Here is an 8,640-nt window from a genome sequence, read left to right on the forward strand (position 1 = left end):
GGCCCCCCGCCCCAAACAGGCTGATATACCGTGGGCCCCAAACAGGCTAATATGCCCCGGACCCCGTACACCCCTAGGGATGGCTCTGTCAAGGACGCTGAAATTTTAAAGCCCAGGGCAGGGCATGTGGTGTTGCAAGAATCATGGGACATCTGCTGAAAGCCCCTGGAAATTTCAAGATTGTGTAATTGATCTGAGCAGTGGAGCTCGGGTGATACAGGAGCAGGGAGCACAAGCCTCAGAAGTGAGTGCAAAAGCCACATGCCCCAAACTGCACCTTCACAAATCCACCTCTGCTTTCATCCATTCATCCAGCCAGCCAGCCAGCCAGCTTTCCACCTGCCCCCTTGCAACCATACCCACACCCACCCATGGACAATGAGACCCCATAGGCACCACCACGGACCACAAACAATCTTGCCTCATCTGCCACAACCAGCCAAACCCAGGCACAAAACTGGGACTACAGGGAAATAAAGGATCTTATTGTTATCTGGAGTGAGGAAGACATCCAGCACCAGCTCCAGATGGGGTATTGAATCAGAGATGTATTCAAGTGCATCACCCAGCAGATACGCATGTCAAGGCACAACAGAGATTAGTCACAGTGCCTTGCCAAGACCACATTGATGAATAAATATTGACAAAGTGGTCTGGGCACCATATGGCATGACATGACATGATATGACATTCTACAAGGACCTATGCCACTTCCTCACCCAGAACAGAGCAACTGACACTCCCCTCTCCCACAAAACCATGGGTCTTCTGAAGAAGTCACTCATAGGGACCCTGCTGGAGGAGAAGGAGGTGCAGGGAAGCCCTGGAACACCTGGAAGCCCACACAGAGGCCACAGCTGTTCCAGAGCAAGTGTTATCACGCACTGTTGCTTCCCTCCCAGAGGTGCAGAGCACATAGCAGCCTCTTTAGTATCAGTGCAATGGCTGCTGCGCTAGCACTACCCACAAGATCTGTGGCCAGTTCTTCCAATACTTCTCCTGATGAGCTCAGGGCTCCCCACCCTGCTGCCCTAACCCCAGAAGCCTCATGCTGGCCATGCCATCATGGTGAGATGCCCTCTGCCCATCTGGCAAGAGCAAGGGGCACAACTGTGCGCCAATGCTGCTGGACAGGCAGAGGGCATTTCATCATGGTGATGTGGCCAGTGACAGGCTCCCAGGACAGGACAGCAGGGCAGAGAGTCCTGAGCCCACATCATTTAGTCCTTGTAACCCCCAGGGGTTACAAGAAATAATGGCCACAAGCTAGCAGAGAGCAGATTTAGACTGGACATTAGGAAGAACTTCTTCACAGTCAGAGTGGCCAAGGTCTGGAATGGGCTCCCAAGGGAGGTGGTGCTCTCCCCTACCCTGGGGGTCTTCAAGAGGAGGTTAGATAAGCATCTAGCTGGGGTCATCTAGACCCAGCCCTCTTTCCTGCCTATGCAGGGCCTCTTTCCTGCATATGCAGGGGGTCGGACTCGATGATTTATTGAGGTCCCTTCCTACCCTAACATCTATGAATCTATGAATCATTTCCTGCCCCACACACAAATCTGGGGAGGAACATGTCCCCCAAAGCCCCCCTCCCTGGGAGTGTGTGCAGTGGCCAGGAGCTGCCTCTCTACCCCCTGGATGAGCCACTTGTGGCTCCCTCCCACTCATTAGCTGGGTCCTGCAGCCACACATGCCTGCCCTGGGCCCCATACACCTCCCCAGCTGGGCAGTGCCCCCAGCCCCAGCCACCAATCCTGACCCACTCCCTCCCTCACTGTGGGGGCCTCAATCTTCCCCCCCCAACTTACCTGCGGCAACTGGAAGAGCTGCCTTCTATCACTGCTTGGGGCTGTATTCCTGGCCACGTGTATACGTGCACACACACATGCACATGGCGTCCCTGGCATCCTGCTCCCCGCAGCCCCCTGCAGGCTGGAACTCTTCCACCCTGCAAGGAGATACCCACGATGAATGGAAAACCCAGATCTCATCACAACACTGAAAATCCAGGACAATTGCTGTCCCAGAGACATGCAGGCCAGGACTAATACTTGATGTTCCCATTTTCAGGACTATCCCACACAATTAGGGACAGGTGGTCACCCTACCCCAGATGTGTGTGTGTGTGTGTGTGTGTGTGTGGCTGGCCCAGATGGTATGCGCACACACACATGCACCCCTGGGGCACATGCACACACATACACAGAGAACCCAGGCACCCGGGACACCTCCCCTTCTCATCTCCTCCTCACCCCTAGGCATTCAGAACACACACACACACACATTTGGACACAGAGTATGCGAGGTGGCCATGTGTGGGATGGATGGCTGGTGGCTCATGGCCATGAGGACACATGCCATGAAAAGCCACTGCCACATCAGATCCAGGTGGGTGGCTGTGATGTCCTGTAACCTCCAGTAAGACTCACACAGGACAATCTGGAGGACCTGCTGCAGCTCCTAGGTCTCCCTGCTTGAGTGCGCAGGCCAGGAAATGAAGGAAAGTGCATGTCACGATGGCAGAGCTTTGGGGACATGGTGGTCCATGCGCAGATGCCACACAGAGGTCTTAGATATTTTGGAGTCTTCAGCAGCCCGGGGAGCCTGCAGGGCATGCTGGGAGGCAGGCAGGCATGGCTCCAACCCTCTCCAAGTACCATGCAGTCAGACTCCAACCCCGCTACACTCATGGGGTAGCATGTTCCATTTGCTCCCTACCTACCTGTGGGTGCTTAGACTAAAGCTCAAAAGTTAGAGCACTTCACCTTGCGCTAAGTACAGGTGTTCAAGAAGCTCTACTCTCCAATCAAGTTCCATGATACCTCTGAAATGAGGCAGCTACTCTTATGTACCATACTCTCCATGTCTTCTTGTTTCTTCAGCATTGGAATCTATCCACATCTTGCAGCAGATATTTCTTATTCTCACCAGAATCCAGTACTTTAAATTAGATTTTTTTTAAAGCCCTGAGGATAAGTAATTTTGTAATTTGAGACTGATAGACTAGCATAGGCTCTCATTCACAGAAAGTCATGACGCCAGCATATTGTAAAGGGTAGAATTGCTTCCGTATGCATAACATGCTATTTATTGATTTTAAACCAGCCTTCATAACTTATTCATGAGGTCTGATTTCACTTTATTTCTACTATGAGTAATTCAAAAGGCCAAATTTCTTACTGAATCTGGCATAACTTTAAAACTGAAATCTATTGCAATCAGCTTCATTTAAAAAAGCTGTTATGAACTAATGTGTAAGAAAAGTCATTAATTTTATTTCCTTCCCTTATAAAGTATGTGTGAAGAAATTGTTTGCTTTTAGGAGAAGAAAACATAGAAAGTGATGTTTTCTTACAAATCAGAACTTCATATGAGTTGTCTTAAAAGATAGTCAATAATGCATTATGCTGCATCATAACAACCTGTTTATTCCTGGTAATTTCTAAAAATGACCCAAACGTGAAAGGTTATACTTCTCCAAACCATATAACATTTTTAATATATTGGTGAGTTTTGTAAGTAATTATAAATGATAAAATGAACAGTTATAGACATTATAAATGTTACACTCTTCTCATAAAAATAAATTATGAAGGAACTTTTTCTTTCTATTTCATAATTTCAATATGGAGATTCTATTTAACCATTCCTACTGTTTACCAGCCTGGAAGCACTTTTATAGGACAAGGCTAAGGTAGTTGCTACCAGTACACTTCTACATGAAAAGGAAATAATAGCTGTAGCTGCATGCTGCAGAGTGTGACTGACATGCCTAATTATGTACTCTGCAAAACAGCAGGGGTAACAAGCAGAGGCCATGTACACTCAGGGAGACTGTACACTCTGGGGCATGTATACATGTTGCCCTATGGCGACATTATTACTGTACTACGCTTTACTACTTCCAAAAGTCCTAAAGCACAGTAACCACCCATATAGTGCTGTACATGCAGCGCGCGGTTATTTTTAGCAGCTATTCTAACATAGCAGTGCACTACAATGGGGGAGTGCACCGGTATGGTGTAATAGCTGCTGGTCACGTGTAAACACCCATGGACAATACTTTGCCGTAGCACATAGCTATGGTGACATAGTGTCATGTGTAGGCATGCCTTCTGAGTGCTATCCCTAGGACAGTGCTGGGTACTGCACTTTGGGCAGACAGTTTGCAGTTTTCCCAAGCTGGAACTCTGTTGTTTCTTCTATATTTGTTTAGAGATGGTCCCAAAGTCTCTTATGTATAACAACAATCAGACTATGGGAAGATTCAGATTATGATCAGAATCTCTTGTGAGCTTTGCACATTAGCCTTATCTCCCCATTCCATTATTTTCTTTTCCTTTTACAAGTGACTCAGTGAGCTAGAATACAGTTGTTAAACATAACTGGATTCAAAACTTTTCTTGCATCTTGTTGTTGACAGCATTCTTCAATGGCTAATTCACAACAGCTCATTTTTTTCAAAGGACTCCCACAGAGTTCCTGTAACCTGTGACACATTAACACTTTTTCCCCTCCTATGGGATACAAAACCCATAATGGAACAGTATTCAAGTTCACTTCACTTATCCCAGCAGGAGTTCCTGCAAATGAGAAAGGAAAAGAAAATGGAGTAAACCGAGCACAATAATTTTCTTCTGAAAAATACTGTGGTCCTGCTAGTATATAAAAATAAATAAATAAAGCTACTATACTGCTGGGTTTTTGGTTGTAGCCATGTTGGCACTACTATACTGCAGCATTCATTCTGATACGCAAAACCTACATTCTAAAACACTACTTATAAATGGTTTTTGATGCTACAAATAATGTGCTAGAAATTGGTAAATATTTGTACAGTAGTTCTAGTTGTACCCTGGGATAGAAGACAGTACAACTTTGAGGATCATTCCCAGTGTAATGATTCCTCTGCAGTTAGGAGGTATTGGAAGATAGGCTGTTCCATTCTTCAAATTTCTGTATTTATTGAAATTGGGAGTGAGACATGGTATGTAGTATCATTATAAAATCTGTTTGTAGTGTCATGGTGGCCATGATGAGATGTCAGTGATAAGGATAAGAGAAGTGAAGAGGGGAAAGGATACTTGGACATTTTTTGAGGAAAGAGCAAAGCCTTCATGGCTTCAAAAAGTAGCTAATAGACCTCTCTCCATTGATCTCTGTCAGGTTTGTTTTTGTTTTTCTGTTTTTCGAGTGTTGTTTTACCTTTATAAGTAACTGTAAAAATGTTACATGGATATGCTATAGCACAAGAAGTCTCATGAAACTGGTTCCAGACATTCTCTTTTGACATCTTGCTTAAAATTCATCCATGTTTTGTTTTGTTTATTTCTCTGTAATAAGTTTTGTGGTTGTGCACCAGCAAACCACTTACTGAATAAGGTCTGTCCTGACAGAAATGCCAAGTGACCTATAGGTCACAGTGAATAAAGTCCAGTGCATGCAAATAGTTGTTTAACGGGTCCTTGTGGGAAAACTCTCACAAGGAAGCCACATGAGCCACTTACTATGACACTTCAGGTAAAGGAAGCCATCACACAGATTGCAATTGTAAAGTTTCCAGTCTTACTTTTCTTGCCAGTTCAGTACTGCTACTTACTAAAAATATTTCCAGAAATCACTGTAGACAATTTAATCCTTATGCTGAACATGACACCAACAACAGCTGGAATTGTCATCCTTGAGCCAAATGGCTATGACTCCTATGGCAGCTCTGCAAAAGAACAGTGCCATATTGGATAATATAAATTTATTAAAAATATGTATGTTTTTTATATTTTCTGCTCTCCCTCTAATAACTGAATGTGTTTTTTCCATCTCTTGCAATCTTTATTCAGGCATTGCCCTGCACTTTTTCAAACTTTCCTTGGCCAGAAAGGGTTGTGTTTTCAGGGGCTAAGCACTTTGGTCTTCCTTCCAGTCCACACTATTCTGCATTTTGTGAAGGTTTCAGAGTGGGGCAATGTAATTGATAACATCTAGGGGTGCACCGATACATATTTTTAGGGCCAATACTGATAGCTGATAGGTAAGGAGGCATATTGGCTGATACCGATCTGATTTCTGATATAGCTGCCTCCAGCTGGTAAGTCCAGTGTGGTAGATGGGGAGGGGGGAGGGAAGGGGCATAGGGGGGCAGATCAATGCCCCCTGCAGTGAAGGAGGGGGCAGGAATAGGCACTGCCCAGGTGCAGCGGGGGGGCAGAGCTGCAGCTCATGCTGGCAGGGGTGGCTCCCACCTCTACTTGCACCCCAGGAGGGCATGGAAGGGAGGGGCATTGGCCCCCAGATCTGTGCAGGCCAGGCTGCAGCCGGGGCTGCTTGGGGCTCTCCTCGGCAGGGGCTGGGCTCAGAGCAGGTGCCAGTGGTGCTGGAGGATGTTACATCCACCCCAAATTTTGCCACCACTCCGCTCCCAGTGACACCACTGCCAGCCACAGGCCTGGTTCTTCCCAGCGCATGGATGGAGGTGGGACATTGATCCAGGGCCACAGCTGGTGCCGGCAGTGCTGGGAGTCAAGTGGTGTCAAAATTTGGGGTGGATGCAGAATCCCCCCAGTGCCACTGGCACCTAGTCAGAGCCCAGCCCCCACTGAAAAGAGCCCTGTGCAGCCCCGACTACAGCCCACCCCATCTCACCTCACACAGATCTGGGGGGCGCACCCCCCATGCGTTCCTGGGGTGCAAGCAGCAGCAGGAGCTGCCTCTCTCCCCATGAGCTGCAGCTCCAGTCCCACAGCCACCCCACCTGGGCAGCACCTGCCCCTGCCCCCTGTCTCACAGCAGAGGGCATTGATCTGCCACCCCCATGCCCCTTCCCTCCCTACTCCCATTCCACCACAGAATTACCAGCTGGAGGCAGCTCTCCACGCTGCTGGCTGTGCTCCTCGCTGCCTGACTGCTGTGCTGCAGCTGCGCACAGCATGGGCATTTATTGGCCAAATTATTGGCCCCATCGAGCTGATAGCTGATGCAGCCAGTTTGCTTTATATCAGTACCGATCTGATATTGGACCAATGTATCAGTGCACCTCTAATAACATCTTTTTCAATTTACCTGTCCAGAACACCATAAGCGTTTACCTATTAGCATATCCTGTAGTATCCACAACCTAGAAACTGATGATACTGGTCATATGAACATGCCATGTATTTACTTGGAGGTATATTGAACATTTTCCAGAAGTAATGGATTTCTCTTGAACTAATTTCTAATCACTTTAATAAACTGTGCTAATGTTTTTGGTAGCAACAAATGTCATTACAGAGAATCCCTGAAAAATACAAACTCCAAATGCTCACCAGTTCAAATTCCCAATGGGGGACAGTGGTGGGATCAATCTCCATTATAATGGCAATACAACAGAGATCAAATTCTACCTGTAATGATGCAGGGGAAAAAAGTATAAAACAGCAAAGTTACCACATTTCCTTTTTTATGGAAAGTTCTTTACTTTTGTTTTAGCTCTTATCTCAAATAAACCCAATGATTACCAAGCAAATAACCACATAGCAGCACAAAGAATATATATTAAACTTTTGTGAGAGACAAGGATTTCTTAAGGTGGCATCTCTTACTGCACCAACCGCATAGCTGGGATATAGTTAGACAAGTTTTTGAATGCAAGACATTTGTCTTCAGTAAAAGCCAGGACAACATAGTAAAAAAAAGTTTGCTATTCTGTGCTGGCTTTACTGAAGAAGATTTAATAGATTTTAGGGTCAGAAGGGACCTATTAGATCATCAAGTCTGACCCCTGCCCTGGGCAGGAAAGAGTCCAGGATAATTCCTGGACCAATGCAGTTACAACATTACTCTAGCACTATCTAAAACTTCTGGTCATTTCAAATAACCCAGACTGACAAAACTTAGAAACCTAATAAAGTGAAAAAGGAATAAATTAAAAAAAAACCTTATGCATTTGAAAAACGCAATCTGTGCATAAATGCAAAATACTTCATGACATTCTTGGATACACAAGCAATATGATAAGATGGAAGATGAAAAAGGAAATCTAGTGTAATAAAATCCCTTCAAGTCTGAAAATAAAATAGAAAAAATCCCTGAAGCCTATAACACCTCAATACCCTCAAATGTACATTTTGTGGGCTTGAGTATAATTGACATAAAACAAAATAAGGAAAATAAAAACTGAAGTTTCCAGTTCCTAGAGGAAAAAAATTTAAACCCTGAAGCACCCATTATACTTTGACTGCCTCATATATCCATTAAACCCATATCTGTCATTCTGAAACACTATCATTTTCTGTGCAACAAAGTCTGGATGTTGTTTCTGTGACAGAAGAAAAGGTTTCCAGCATCTTGGAGTTCATAAATCTACAACAGGTCAAGTAATCCTGAGGACAATCAGTTCCAGTGTACAAGGAGAGGAAGGGAACTTTTAAAAGACATGAAAACATTAGAGAGATTATGGAAATGCTTACTACCAACCCCAGGGTAGAACAGCCACCTGGTACCAGGGGAGCACAGCTGTTACACCTCAGCCTAGCTGCAAACAAAACTGCTCCGTGCAATCCAACACATGGGTTCTACAGACATTCCACCACGGCCCCAAAGTGCTTCTCTGTGCCTTTTATACATTGTCCCTGCAACATAAAATGTCCCTGGATCCACTCCACTCTT

Source organism: Alligator sinensis, unplaced genomic scaffold, assembly GCF_000455745.1.
Source record: "Alligator sinensis unplaced genomic scaffold, ASM45574v1 scaffold1199_1, whole genome shotgun sequence".
In the NCBI taxonomy this organism is placed as follows: Eukaryota; Metazoa; Chordata; order Crocodylia; family Alligatoridae; genus Alligator; species Alligator sinensis.